This window comes from Hakea prostrata, chromosome 6 (genome assembly GCF_041222555.1).
Source record: "Hakea prostrata isolate BN-2017 chromosome 6, UWA_Hpros_2, whole genome shotgun sequence".
Taxonomy (NCBI): Eukaryota; Viridiplantae; Streptophyta; class Magnoliopsida; order Proteales; family Proteaceae; genus Hakea; species Hakea prostrata.
The window spans coordinates 7,222,198-7,237,840 of record NC_142605.1 but is presented as its reverse complement, the minus strand read 5'-3'; the positions used below and the strand labels follow the sequence as shown (position 1 = coordinate 7,237,840).

The following is a 15,643-nucleotide window of genomic DNA, read 5'->3' as shown; positions in this document are numbered from 1 at the left end:
ACTACATCAGTAGTATTCTAACATATAGGGGATCTCAAAACATTAATCCAAACAAGACATCAAGATCCAAATTAGGAAACAAAAAGTTACCATAATTAGATCAACCATGGATCTTGATGAATTCGAAATAGAAATCAAAGACAAGAACAATAGGAGGATGGATCATTGCTTCAGGTAAAGATATCATGAAAAGCATACTTAGATCTTCAAGGAAATAGGCTTAAAAGCCTAAATCTAAATAAGGAAACAAAACCTACCATATATGTAACTACCATGATTCATGAAGAACACATAGTATGGTAGAAGAGAACAACTAGAGATTGATAGATCATGGATCATGAAAGAAAACACAGCAATTAACTACTAACATGATCAGTATAGAAGATCCAAGGAGATCAGAATTCAAATCAGAAGTTTAACAAGATTAGATCATGGTTTGATCATGATTCCTTCAAAAGCTTGCAATGATCATGGTTAAGATCATTGTTCTAGCCTTCAATCCTTAGGATGATCATGAGAGACAAGTCCAGAGATGTTTGCAACAGAGAATGCAGCATCTCCTCTACTGTCTCAACTCAAAAAGGAAAGAAAATCAGAGATGGAGGAGAAGAAGAGAGTGTAGACATACCTTTTGATGCAAAAGGAAGAGTTTCGATGAAGATCCGTCAAGAAAATCACCAAGGATGCAAGGGAGATGACTTGCAGAGGTCTTTGGTTCGTTCCAAAGAGTTTGGAGGCAGCAAATACGAAGTGGACTCGAGATTGGACTTAAATAGAGCAAGAAAAACCTAATTGCCAAAGACAGCACTCATTGGTCGAGTGGATTGGTCGACTGGTCCAGTCGACCAATAAGTCGACCAATGCTGACAGTAAATCCAAAACAGGGAATTGAAGACCCAGATCAAATCCAATCCAAAAGGGGTTTTGCACACATGTCAAGTGACTTACCTAATAGGTAGAAATGCCTTCAAACCAAGATAGAGACCACTCCAAGTCCATCAACTAATCCGATCTTCATCAAGATTCAGTTTCCATAAATAAAACTTCATCATCAACTTTCATGGATTCAAAGCCGACACCAAGTCCTCTCACTGGGATGGCCCAAAGCTGACTTCTTACTTTACTTCGGGTCATCGGACCTACAAATAACAAGGTTTCCGGGTCAGGGTTAGGGCTGGGTTTTACATTCTCCCCCCTTAAAGAAATTTCGTCCTCGAAATTGAAAGCGTACCTGTGCTTCCAAAGAGGTAAGGAAACTTCTCCTTCATGTCTTCTTCCTTCTCCCAAGAAGCTTCTTCAGGGGTATGGTTCTTCCACCGAATCTTCACCAAAGGGATGGTGCGATTCGCATGTTGCTTGTCCTTCCTATCCAAGATTTCAGCCGGTTCTTCATCGTAGGTCAAATCAGCACTAAGTCCTTCAGTGCTTGCTGCAAAATGTGTTCCGGATTCTCTATGTATTTTCGGAGCATCGAAATATGAAACACATTGTGAACACCAGCAAGAGGCGGGGGTAATGCTAATCGATACGCAACAGGTCCAACCTTCTCCAAAATCTCGAAAGGTCCAATGTAACGAGGGCTAAGCTTTCCCTTAACATTGAATCTCATCACACCCTTCATTGGTGAAACTTTCAGAAAGACTTTCTCTCCAACTTGAAATTCCAAATCGGTCCTTCTCTTATCGAGCATAAGATTTCTGTCTTGATGGCGAGACTTAATCCTTTCTCTTATCATATCTACCATCGCACTCGTAGCTTCAATCATTTCGGGACCTAAGACTTTTCTTTCACCTGTCTCGATCCAGTACAAAGGTGTCCTACAAGTACTTGCCATACAAAGCCTTGAATGGGGCCATGCCTATTGTTGCTTGATAAGCTGTTGTTATAGGCAAACTCAACCAAAGCTAGGTGTTCATCCCAATTACCACCCATATCCACCACACAAGATCCGAGCATGTCTTCCAATGTCCGAATTGTCCGCTCGGTTGTCCATCGACCTGTGGATGATGAGCTGTACTCAAGTTCAATTGGGTTCCCAAGGCCTTCGCAAACTATTCCAAAACCTTGAGGTGAACCTAGGATCACGATCCAAAACAATACTCAATGGCACACCATGCGGACGAACCACATTATCCACATAAAGCCTTGCTAGCTTATCCAGAGTATGAGTGATCTTCATAGGAATGAAGTGGGCTGATTTGGTCAACCTATCAACAATCACCCACACAGTGTCATTGCCTTTACTTGTCCGAGGCAAGCTAGTCACAAAGTCCATAGAGATATCCTCCCACTTCCAACTAGGAATAGGAAGAGGCTGAAGTAATCCAGGATGGAGGTTGTCGAACGGCTTTCACACGTTGGCAAGTCTCACACTTGGCAACAAAATCATCAACATCCGCCTTCAGACCAATCCACCAAAAATGTTCCTTCAAGTCCTTGTACATCTTGGTGCTCCCCGGGTGTATAGTAAAGACTGACTGGTGTGCTTCCTTCAATATTTCTTTCTTAACTTCTTCGTTTGCAGGCACGCACAGTCTTCCTCTAAACAATAAAGCACCATCCATGGATATACCAAAGTCGGGGTCCGACTCAGGATTCGAAGAAATCTTCTCAACTTTGATCAAAAGCTCTTGATCAGAACTCTGCAGAGCAACAATCTTATCTCTAAGACCAGATCTTGCCGTCATGGCAGAAAGAATAAAATCAGAATTCTCAGGGACGATTTCCAAATCAAAACTCTCAAAAGAAGACCGCAATGGTAAACTCAAAGCATTCAAATCCAACGTCTTCTTCTGGTTCTTCCTACTAAGAGCATCAGCAACAACGTTTGCTTTCCCGGGGATGATCTTGAATATCACAATCATAATCGGAGACCAGTTCCAACCATCTCCTTTGTCTCATGTTCAACTCCTTTTAGGTAAAGAAGTATTTCAAACTCTTATGATCCGTGAAAATGGCAATCTTGTCACCGTAGAGGTAATGTCTCCAAATCTTCAAAGCAAAGACAACGGCGGCAAGTTCTAGATCGTGAGTGGGGTAATTCCGCTCATAATCTTTCAATTGCCGAGAAGCATAGGCTATAACCTTGCCATGTTGCATCAGTACACAACCCAATCCAATCTTTGACGCATCGGTATAAACTGTCATACCACCGGAACTATCAGGTATAGTCAAAACCGGGGCACTTGTCAATCTATCTTTCAACTCTTGGAAATTCTTCTCACAGGCGTCAGACCAAACAAACTTCTCTTCTTTCCTGGTCATCTTAGTCATAGGAGCAGCCAACCAAGAAAAGTTCTCAATAAACCTTCTGTAGTAACCCGCCAATCCAAGAAAACTTCTTATTTCCGTTACTGACTTCGGTCTGTCCCAATCAGCCACAGCTTGAACCTTTTCAGGATCGACACGAATACCTTCGGCTGAAACTACATGACCAAGGAATACCACTCTCTTAAGCCAGAAATCACACTTGCTAAACTTAGCGAACAACTTCTTTTCTCGCAACCTTTGCAAAGTGAAACTTAAATGACTCGCATGCTCTTCTTCGCTCTTCGAATAGATCAAGATGTCATCAATGAAAACAATCACAAACTTATCAAGCACATCGTGAAATACTCGGTTCATGAGGTCCATGAACACCGCAGGAGCATTGGTCAATCCGAAGGGCATGACTCTAAACTCGTAGTGACCATACCGCGTTTGGAAAGCTGTCTTGAAGATATCACTAGACTTCACTTTCAATTGGTGATATCCGAACCTTAAGTCAATCTTTGAGAACACAACTGCACCCTTCAACTGATCGAAGAGATCATCAATTCTGGGCAGCGGGTATCTATTCTTGATAGTCAACTTATTCAACTCTCGGTAGTCGATGCACAAGCGCATACTACCATCTTTCTTCTTGACAAACAAGACCGGAGCTCCCCAAGGTGACACACTAGGCTGTACGAAACCTCTATCAATGAGCTCATTCAGTCACGCCCTCCCAGCCGGTACCCTATCTGGCATACCCGAGAGTGTGATCCACAGCCCGAAGATCAGGTATCGAGTGATCAACCTCCCACATAAACAATAACATAATCATGAACAATCATAACAAGAGTGCGGAAGATAAATCATAGATCCAATAATGAAAGAATGAATCATAAACGAATCAGAATAATAGATATAATCAGAGTATCAAACAGATAAGTAAAGTGAAGCAAAAATCCCACTTTACATCCAGCGGAAAAGTAGCTCTAAAGAATAAACTAGACAAAATTTAATCCCAGTAGCAAGTACATTGGGTAACTAAATTATTCTCCACTTTATAGACGACATCCTTGTATGTATAGATCTCATAAATAGCACAAGGACGCTTCCACTCGATGGTCGGACTAAGCATCGTACGGAGCATAACCACTCGCGGGATCTTCGAGTAATTGTGGTAACCGCAATCACCTTCCCGGAGATATGTCTCTTCGCCTTGCGCTTCTTCATAGGGGCCGTCATAGTACTCGGTACCTGCGGGATAGTCTAACAACATTGTACAATAAAGGAATGAGTTTCAAAGAAACCCGGTAAGAGCGCTTAAAATCCATAATAACATAAATGGCGGGATTCCGGAACAAACATAAATGCAATATGATATGAGACAAACAATGAATGAATGAATCTAACTCTATGGATGCTGGTCTCTAATGGCAGACATGCTTTAAGTCATAGCACCGTACCTCTTTAGGAAAGTCCACTCACATCCTCAACCATTTAAGATATCTTGGATTCTCTCACGGATCATTTCACCGGTCTTGAGCAGCCGATTGGTAACGGGTCCTTCATCCCTCGGGACAAACCTTGGCGGGGGTTAAGTCAACACACTCTCTCACAACCATTTGGTATAAGTATGCTGGCGCATGTCGGGGTAAAACCTAGCCAAATGCAAGTCTTCTACTTGGTTACATCAAGTCGATCCGGATACTTCCATTCCTCGTCCCCGACGATCCTTTCCGGTATCCTTCACACTAGAGTTCGGCGTATCCTATGGCACCGACCAACTCGGGCTACGGACTCATCAACCCTATTGATCATCCACATATGGTAAACGGGAAGCTCTCACGTCCTCTCACGGGTTGGTTACCGGTCTTAAGCGCCCGTGAGCCCAAGTCTAACCATATGCAACCCTACCAATAAATGGCCCCCACAATGTGATTCCTGTCCTCTCACGGGTTGGTTACCGGTCTTGAGCGCCCATGAATCCCCATTGCTACCACGGGTCGTTCGGTCTCAATACCCCTCCGATTAGGGTCGACATAACAGGACATCCTAGCCAAACACTACTAGACAATCCTAGATATGTCATCCAACAGTTTAGGAAGGTGTCCGAGAGGGCATCTCCGGAAACATCCCATAATATTCCCGTAGTAGTCCAAGGACAGAAGTGTCGAAAGGACACCTCTCCTTTCCAAACCATACGTAAGCATACACATGCATCAATTCATATCATCACATATATGGTAACTACATATATGGAAAGAAATCGATATTACAATCACTTGTATAACATTGGTAAGTAAATCATACATGAATCAATTCAATATGAATAAGTAATGCTACTGTAATCAAAGTTATACAACAGTAGTATATCATTGTAAGAATCTAATTTAGGAAACATATTCATGATATTCAAATATAGAAACTAGATTCATGCTATCTATGTAATTAAGGAAATAACCATCCTTACCTTTTATAACTCGCAAAAGGATCCTAAGAAATCAAGTAAGATCTTGGCAAACTTGAGAAGAAGGTCCTAAACAAGTATATACAACATATTAGGAAAGATCCCTAACGAGAAAATATATCAAAACATCCGAAAACAGACCAATTCTGGAGTTGCTTGTACTCATTGGTCGAGTGGATTGGTCGACTGGTCCAGTCGACCAATCGATCGACCAATGCGACGATAGCCTATAAAATCGAGTTTTAAGATATGAAATCCGAATTTGGTGGTTCAAAAGGGTACTAATCAAGGGGTAGACTACATCAGTAGTATTCTAGCATATAGGGGACCTCAAAACACTAATCAAATCAAGGTATCAAGATCCAAATTAGGAAACAAAAAGTTACCATAATTAACTCAAACATGGATCTTGATGAATTTGAAATAGAAAACAAGGACAAGAACAATAGGAGGATGGATCATTGCTTTCGGCAATGAAAACATGAAAACATGCATAGGTCTTCATGGAATAAGGCTTAGAAGCATAAATCTAAATAAGGAAATAAAACCTACCATATATGTAACTATCATGCATCATGAAGAACACATAGTAAGGTAGAAGAGAACAACTAGAATTCTATGGATTATGGATCATGGAAAGAAAACACAACCATTAACCACTAACATGATCAATGAAAGAAGATCCAAAGAGATCAGAATTCAGATTAGAAGATTAACAGAGATTAAATCATGGTTTGATCATGAATCCTTCAAAAGCTTGCAATGATCATGGTTAAGATCATTGTTCTAGCCTTAAATCCTTAGGATGATCATGAGAACATGTTCGAGAGATGTTTGCAACAGAGGATGCAGCATCTCTTCTACTGTCTCAACTCAAAAAGGAAAGAAAAACAAAGATGGAGGAGAAGAAGAGAGAGTAGACATACCTTTTGATGCAAAAAGAAGAGTTCCGACGAAGATCCGTCAAGAAAACACCAAGGATGCAAGAGAGATGACTTGCAGAGGTCTTTGGTTCGTTCCAGAGGGTTTGGAGGCAGCAAATACGAAGTGGACTCGAGGTTGGGCTTAAATAGAGCAAGAATCAACCTAATTGCCAAAGACAGCACTCATTGGTCGAGTGGATTGGTCGACTGGCCCAGTCGACCAATCAGTCGACCAATGCTGACAGCAAGGCCAAAACAGGGAATTGAAGGTCCAGATCAAATCCAACCCTAAAGGGGTTTTGCACACAAGTCAAGTGACTTACCTAATAGGTAGAAATGCCTTCAAACCAAGATAGAGAGCACTCCAAGTCCATCAACTAATTAGATCTTCATCAGGATTCAGTTTCCATAAATAGAACCTCATCATCAACTTTCATGGATTCAAAGCCAGACACCAAGTCCTCTACTGGGATGGCCCAAAGCTGACTTCTTACTTTACTTCGGGTCATCGGACCTACAAACAACAAGGTTTCCGGGTCAAGGTTAGGGCTGGGTTTCACACATTCAACTGATTTTGCAACTCTTTCAACTCAGTAGGAGCCATCCTATACGGAGCTTTAGATACCGGAGCGGCACCAGGGACGAGATCAATAGAAAACTCGACATCCCTGTCTGGAGGCACTCCCGATAGATCATCAGGGAAGACATCAACAAAGTCACAGACAACTCTGACTTCATCGACTCTTTTCTCCACTTTACCCTTGCCTTCAGATGAAGCATCATCCACTAGGGCATAGACTTGCATCAGTGCGGATAGCACCTTCTTACAAACTCTTCTCTTTTCACCTTGAAATTCAAAGACCGGACTTCCACAAATATGGAATTGAATCTTCTTTGAGGAACAAAGGAACACAGCTTTGTGGGCTGTCAACCAATCAATTCCCAAAATAACATCGAAGTCCTTCATATCAAGAATTACAAAATTGGCTTCCAAGTTCTTCTCACCAATCAACACAGGACATTTAGATAACCCCTTATCTAGTTTCACAACAGGACCAGTAGGTGTACTAATCAATAAACAACTAGACAACTTCTCAGGGATTTGGTTAGTCTTCTTGATGAATGCAGATGACATGAACGAATGAGAGGCACCCGTATCAAATAAGACAAATGCAGAAATAGAAGCAACTAACAATGGACCTGAAATCACTTCATGGCTTGGATCCTACTCAAGACCTGGAAATACTGAAAACTCTACCGGAGGGAGGAGCAGGAGCACTCTTCACCACCGGGCAAAGCTCTTTGGGCAGAGCCGCTCCGGACAAGCACGAGCGAAATGACCAACTTACTTGCAGTAGAAGCAAACAGGATTGCTGGATCCAACAGGGGTGGCTGCAACAGAGGGCTTCTGAACAAAAGGCCTAGCACTTGCACTTGCACTTGCACTTGCTGGTGGTCGATTTCCGCCATATCTTGTCTAAACGGCCGGGCTGCTGAAAACCCGTGTTCTAACCTACACTCTTAGACCGAAAGGTAGGAGTGGGGTAGGGTGTAGGTCTCACAAAACGACGGTCATTACGATCCACCAAACCAGAATTCCTTGATCGCCAGGGCTTTTGCACACGAGCACTTTCCTTCTCTGTTTCTTCCAACTTCTTCGAGTTCTCGCACCACTTGAGCATAGCTCACTATAGGCTGGACTGTGAGGTAAGCTTTAATGGCGGGCGCAGTCCTTTGAAGAACTTCTTTGCTTTGGCGAGGTCATCCTTCGAGAATGCGAGCAAAGAAATGAAGCTCCTCGAACTTCGTTGGTACTCCAACACGAGACAGAGAGATCCTTGAGTAAGAATCATGAACTCGGCTTCCTTCGCATCTTTCACCGCCTCGGGAAAGTAATTCATACAAAAAGCCTCTTTGAACAAATCCCAAGTTACAACTCCTGCATGCAAACCTTCCAAAACAGCCGAGTGGAGATCCACCATGCATCAGCTTCTTGTTGTAACCTCGTTCGGCAAACAGAATCTTCGAGAGCTTCCGAGCATTGCAAATGTCGGAAAGCCTTCTCCAACTCACGAAGCCACTTGTTAGGAAACAAGGGGTCCTTGGTAACTCCGGTGAAAGTAGGTACTTGCATCTTCGTAAAACTCTCCATCGACGAGTATGAGGAGTTCCAGCTAAACCTCCCGCATTCGGGATCTGCGGCATGAGGATTCACATTAGCACCAACTCGGGTCTCATTATGCGAGTCATGAAACCCACCAACATCTGGTTGAACCGAGCTGCTTGTTGCTACATCATATTGCCCATAATATTGGCAATATCTCGGAAACTTCCAACATTCGGGGCACCAGGTATCTCGTGGGTACCTTGATCAACATTAGGTATCTCACCACCTCCATGAGGTATTTCACCACCTCCCTGAGGTATTTCACCACCTCCTTGACCACTGGATTCACCACGCCCACTTCTCGGAGTAACCATTCTCGCAAAACCGAGAACATCAAAATACCGAATTTCAAGTTTCAACATAAACCACAAGTCCAAATGATTTGAAAACTTAAATCATGCTTAAATATATCCATATAGTCATCAAACAATAATCCATAAGGCAAAAATCACATTTTCCAAAAATTCAACAAGCAAAAGAGGTCTCTCGTGACCATTGGTCGAGTGATTGGTCGATCGACCTAGTCGACCAATGAGTCGACCAATGCAGACAGAATGCGAAAATTCGCATTATAAGCCTCATTTCCACATTCCAACCTCATTCTAACTTCTTCCAAAGGTGAGAGAGCTCTAGGGAAAGTCTCCAAAGGTTCTCACAAGCGTTCTTGAGGTGATTTGGTGCTTCAACAACAACACAACAACACACAATCATCACAAACAAGGTAAATCTCTCATTCTTTCTTCCATTTTCATCTTCTCATGCTTGCATTTCAATCAAAACCATGCTTTGCTTGTATCCAATGCTAGAAATCATGCTTAGGAATGCTTAGAAACATATTCCCTAGGTTTTAAACACAATGCCATGCATAGACAACAAGTTCTAACATAATGGTGTTCATCTCGCAACGTTTTCATACCGAAATCGATATCTTTAGAAAAATTCCGTTTTCTCTCAAACCGCTTGAAATTTTTGCATGAGATCAAATGCTACATGCTCAAGATGATACTGTAGATAGGTCCATACAATTTGATTTAACCAATTTCAACTTTTCAAAAATCCAATTTTGACCTAAATTGCAAAATCCCCAAATTTCCTTCTTGCTGAATTTTCCGTTTTAATCCAAGTTTTCGATCGATTTTCATCAAACAAACTTCATAGTCATGAAATTCCAAGTATTACGCACATGCTAGTATGTTCAAATCAAATTTCCCCCAAATTTGAAATTTTCCAAAAAATTACGAAAATACCCTTTTGGCTCAAAACTTAAGGTAGCACTAACTGGAATTGTCTCTTGTCTCTTTCACAGATACCCACCATGCAGAGGCGAGGGCGAGGACGAGGTAGAGGTAGTGGTCGCATTGTAGGTGCTTTAGGGGCAGAGGTCAGGTTCCTTCAGAGCCTAGACAGGAGGTTAGGAGACCGGACATGTTTGACACACCTCGGGCCGAGTTCTGTACGAGGCCTACTTCGATTCTTCGCAATATCGAGATGGGACGTCTACTTCACTTACGCCAGCTCGAGCCTTTAGGATTCGCGGAGAGATTCGACACATTGTAGTGGACTCATCTCTTCACCGAGGATCTGCCGGTATACCCGGAGCTAGTGAGGTTGTTCTTCGACAACCTTACCTACACGGAGGAGGCTCGAGGCCAAGGACATCCACTTAGACTTGTCCTCGGGAGCGGGGTCTTCCCGGACTCGGATTCGCTTCTCCACCCGGACAACGGCTGAGATCTTGCAGGTTCCTTACTATCCACAAGAGTGTGTGTGGATACCGCACAGGAGCGCGACTTGGACAGCCATCCATCCGATGCCGTACGAGCTACGCGAGATATGCTCTACGCTATGGGATAGCCGTTGGTGCTTCACTCCGTGGACCAGCGGACGGATGACGGATTCTGCACGGATTATCGGTCGCATAGTCGGCCGAAACATTATGCCGAAAGCTGAACATCACCATCGGGTCACAGTGATGGAGGCCTTAGTCATCTACCGCATCTACATGGGCTTCGAGATTGATCTCTCCTACATCATTCAGCAGGTCATGCCGGACTTAGTTCTGCGGCCTAGCATGCGGAACCTTTGCTATGGGAGGCTACCGACCTTGATCTTTAGGCATTTCGGGGTGAGTTTCGAGGATACACCAGTGGACACCGGTTCACGGGATACTCTATTGGGACTCGGACCATTCGTCGATGAGACTACAGCAGTCAAAGAGATCTCCCGGTCCGGAGGGTGAGGATGACGAGGAGTCGAGGAGGATGAGGATCAGGGGTCAGAGGATGAAGGAGAGGATATCGGTCCTGATAGTGATGGTCAGGCCGGAGATGATGCAAATATGCACGAGGCTGAGCCAGTGCATCACGAGTTTCCTTCATCACACTTCGAGGCTGGTGGCCCTTCACATGCGGTTCCGAGACTTCGGATCTTGGGGCACGGATGAGATCTATGACTTCCATGCTAGAGAGGATGGAGGTCGGACGAGCAGATGTATGAGAGGATGGAGTCACGACAGGATAGGATAGAGCATCGGGTGACCCAGCTAGCGGAGGAGTTCGGGGCATACGAGAGATCGGAGAAGATCACCTAGATAGACTGTACCCTAGGATTTCCATTTATGCATTTCAGATGTAATCGTTGTAAAAAAAAAAACTTTTGAAATTAATGAAGTTCATTTTGTTTCACTTAATTATTGTTTATTATGCACCTTTCTTTCCCTTGCATTAGTGACATTTGTTCAAGTATAATTATGGTATGTTATTCTGAAATGTTCCGTTATGCCTTAAAGGTTAAGTTTCTAATTCAGTGTTCTATTATTCACTTCTAAGAGTAGAAGAGTCATTTCAGATCAATGACTCAGGAATGTTCAGTAATTGTCTTTTGTGGTTAGGATTTCCTCGAACCTTGGGCTCTAATACCAATCAGTCACATCCTCCCAGCCGGTACCCTATCTGGCATACCCGAGAGTGTGATCCACAGCCCGAAGATCAGGTATCGAGTAATCAACCTCCCACATAAACAATAACATAATCATGAACAATCATAATAAAAGTGCGGAAGATAAACCATAGATCCAATAAGGAAAGAAATGAATCATAAATAAATCAGAATACTAGATATAATCAGAGTGTTAGACAGATAAGTAAAGTGAGGCAAAAATCCCACTCTACAACCAGCGGAAAAGTAGCTCTAAAAGATAATAAACTAGACAAAATCTAATCCCAGTAGCAAGTACAATGGGTAACTAAATCGTTCTCCACTTTATAGACAACATCCTTGTAAGTGTAAATCTCATAAATGGCACAAGGACGCTTCCACTCAATGGTCGGACTAAGCATCGTACGGAGCATAACCACTCGCGGGATCTTCAGTGTAATTGTGGTAACCGCAATCACCTTCCTGGAGATATGCCTCTTCGCCTTGCGCTTCTTCATAGGAGCCGTCATAGTATTCAATACCTGCAGAATAGTCTAACAAACATTGTACAATAAAGGAATGAGTTTCAAAGAAACTCAGTAAGGCAGTTAAATCCATAATATCATAAATGGCAAGATTTCAGAACAGACATAAATGCAATATGATATGAGACAAGCAATGAATGAATGAATCTAACTCTATGTATGTTGGTCTCTATTGGCAGACATGCTTTAAGTCAAAGCACCGTACTTCTTTAGGAAGGTCTCAATCACTCATCATCAGTTGGTAATGGGTCCGGCATCCCTCGGGACATACCATGGCTGGGGGTTAAGTCACCACTCTCTCACATCACCATTGGTCTAAGTACCGGCGCATGTCAGGGTAAAACCTAGCCAAATGCAAGTCTTCTACTTAGTTACATCAAGTCAGATCTAGATACGTCCATTCCTCGTCCCTGACGATCCTTTCCGGTATCCTTCACACTAGAGTCCTCATAGTCCCTGACTACGGACTCATCAACCCTATTGATCATCCACATATGGTAAACGGGAAGCTCTCACGTCCTCTCACGGGTTGGTTACCGGTCTTAAGCGCCCGTGAGCCCAAGTCTAACCATATGCAACCCTACCAATAAATGGCCCCCACAATGTGATTCCTGTCCTCTCACGGGTTGGTTACCGGTCTTGAGCGCCCATGAATCCCCATTGCTACCACGGGTCGTTCGGTCTCAATACCCCTCCAAATAGGGTCTGACATAACAGGACATCCTAGCCAAACACTACTAGACAATCCTAGATATGTCATCCAACAGTTTAGGAAGGTGTCCATAGGGCATCTCCGGAAACATCCCATAATATTCCCGTAGTAGTCCAAGGACAGAAGTGTCAAAAGGACACCTCTCCTTTCCAAACCATACTTAAGCATACACATGCATCAATTCATATCATCACATATATGGTAACTTCATATATGGAAAGAAATCTATAATTACAATCAACTTGTATATAATTGGTAAGTAAATCATACATTAATCAATTCAATATGAATAAGTAATGCTACTGTAATCAAAGTTATGCAGCAGTAGTATATTATTGTAAGAATCTAATTAAGGAAACATATCAATGACATTCAAATATAGAAACTAGATTCATGCTATCTATGTAATTAAGGAAATAACCATCCTTACCTTTTATAACTCGCAAAGGAATCCTAAGAAATCAAGTAAGATCTTGGCAAACTTGAGAAGAAGGTCCTAAACAAGTGTATACAACATATTAGGAAAGATCCCTAACAGAAAAGATACCAAAACATCCAACACACGACCAATTGCTGGAGTTGCTGTACTCATTGGTCGAGTGGATTGGTCGATTGGTCCATCGACCAATCAATCGACCAATGCATATAAGCCTAAAAAAAACAGAGTTTTAAGATATGAAATCCGAATTTGGTGGTTCAAAAGGGTACTAATCAAGGGGTAAACTACATCAGTAGTATTCTAACATATAGGGGATCTCAAAACATTAATCCAAACAAGACATCAAAATCCAAATTAGGAAACAAAAAGTTACCATAATTAGATCAACCATGGATCTTGATGAATTCGAAATAGAAATCAAAGACAAGAACAATAGGAGGATGGATCATTGCTTCGGTAAAGATATCATGAAAAGCATACTTAGATCTTCAAGGAAATAGGCTTAAAAGCATAAATCTAAATAAGGAAACAAAACCTACCATATATGTAACTACCATGATTCATGAAGAACACATAGTATGGTAGGAGAGAACAACTAGAGATTGATAGATCATGGATCATGAAAGAAAACACAGCAATTAACTACTAACATGATCAGTATAGAAGATCCAAGGAGATCAGAATTCAAATCAGAAGTTTAACAAGATTAGATCATGGTTTGATCATGATTCCTTCAAAAGCTTGCAATGATCATGGTTAAGATCATTGTTCTAGCCTTCAATCCTTAGGATGATCATGAGAGACAAGTCCAGAGATGTTTGCAACAGAGAATGCAGCATCTCCTCTACTGTCTCAACTCAAAAAGGAAAGAAAAACAGAGATGGAGGAGAAGAAGAGAGTGTAGACATACCTTTTGATGCAAAAGGAAGAGTTTCGACGAAGATCCGTCAAGAAAATCACCAAGGATGCAAGGGAGATGACTTGCAGAGGTCTTTGGTTCGTTCCAAAGAGTTTGGAGGCAGCAAATACGAAGTGGACTCGAGATTGGACTTAAATAGAGCAAGAAAAACCTAATTGCCAAAGACAGCACTCATTGGTTGAGTGGATTGGTCGACTGGTCCAATCGACCAATAAGTCGACCAATGCTGACAGTAAATCCAAAACAGGGAATTGAAGACCCAGATCAAATCCAATCCAAAAGGGGTTTTGCACACATGTCAAGTGACTTACCTAATAGGTAGAAATGCCTTCAAACCAAGATAGAGACCACTCCAAGTCCATCAACTAATCCGATCTTCATCAAGATTCAGTTTCCATAAATAAAACTTCATCATCAACTTTCATGGATTCAAAGCGAGACACCAAGTCCTCTACTGGGATGGCCCAAAGCTGACTTCTTACTTTACTTCGGGTCATCGGACCTACAAATAACAAGGTTTCCGGGTCAGGGTTAGGGCTTGGTTTTACAAGGGAGGTAGGGAGGTAGGCTCAACCATTACAGCTATTGATGTTGTTGTCTCTTTGGCTACTGCTGCTACTGTTGATGCTGCTGATGGTACCATTGTTGTGGGGGCAGTGGTTTTGGAGGCTTGAGAGGTAGGGATGTTGGTCATGAACTTATCCCTGATGCCCTGGCTGTGGCATCCCCAAAGGTCCTCTCACCTATACTTATCCTAGGATGTGACTTCCCGAGAGCTTGAGGTGGGAGACCTCTAGGACCTCTTGGAGGCACAAATATTGAGGAGGATGTGGACCCACCAGTCAGGGTCACCTTTTCCTTGCCCTTATTGGCTGAAGGTGAACCGAGACGCTTGCGATTCTCCCTTGTGACCAAGTCCCTTGCCTAGGGCCCAGTTTGAGCAGGACCCCAAGAACCACCTTCTCGGGGAGGAGGAGTAGTAGACATCTTCCCTTCATTAGAAGCCTTTGTTGCTGGAAGCTTTCTTGACTCCCCCTTGGCCTCTTTGGCAATCTTGGCCAAGGTCTTCATTTCAAACTCTGGCGAGACCCTAGCAACAGGGCTGGGCAAACCAGCGGTTGGGAGGGTTGGTCCATATCCAGAACCTCTAGTTTTCTCGCATTCGTTTCTTGCTGCAGCCTTGGCAGCTTTATATTGTTGGGCGAGAGCCTAACGACTGAATGCCATTCTTGGACCTGCATACAACAAGAACATATCAATCACTACACATGAAAGAATGTAGATAAAGAAAGAACAAAAGAATGAA

The 15,643-nt window shown here is 42.7% G+C and overlaps 1 pseudogene; it reads right to left on the bottom strand.

The window, feature by feature from the left end:
* Positions 1-1,196: 1,196 nt before the first annotated feature.
* Positions 1,197-15,408, bottom strand: LOC149012179 (uncharacterized; annotated as a pseudogene).
* Between the last annotated feature and the right edge of the window lie 235 nt (positions 15,409-15,643).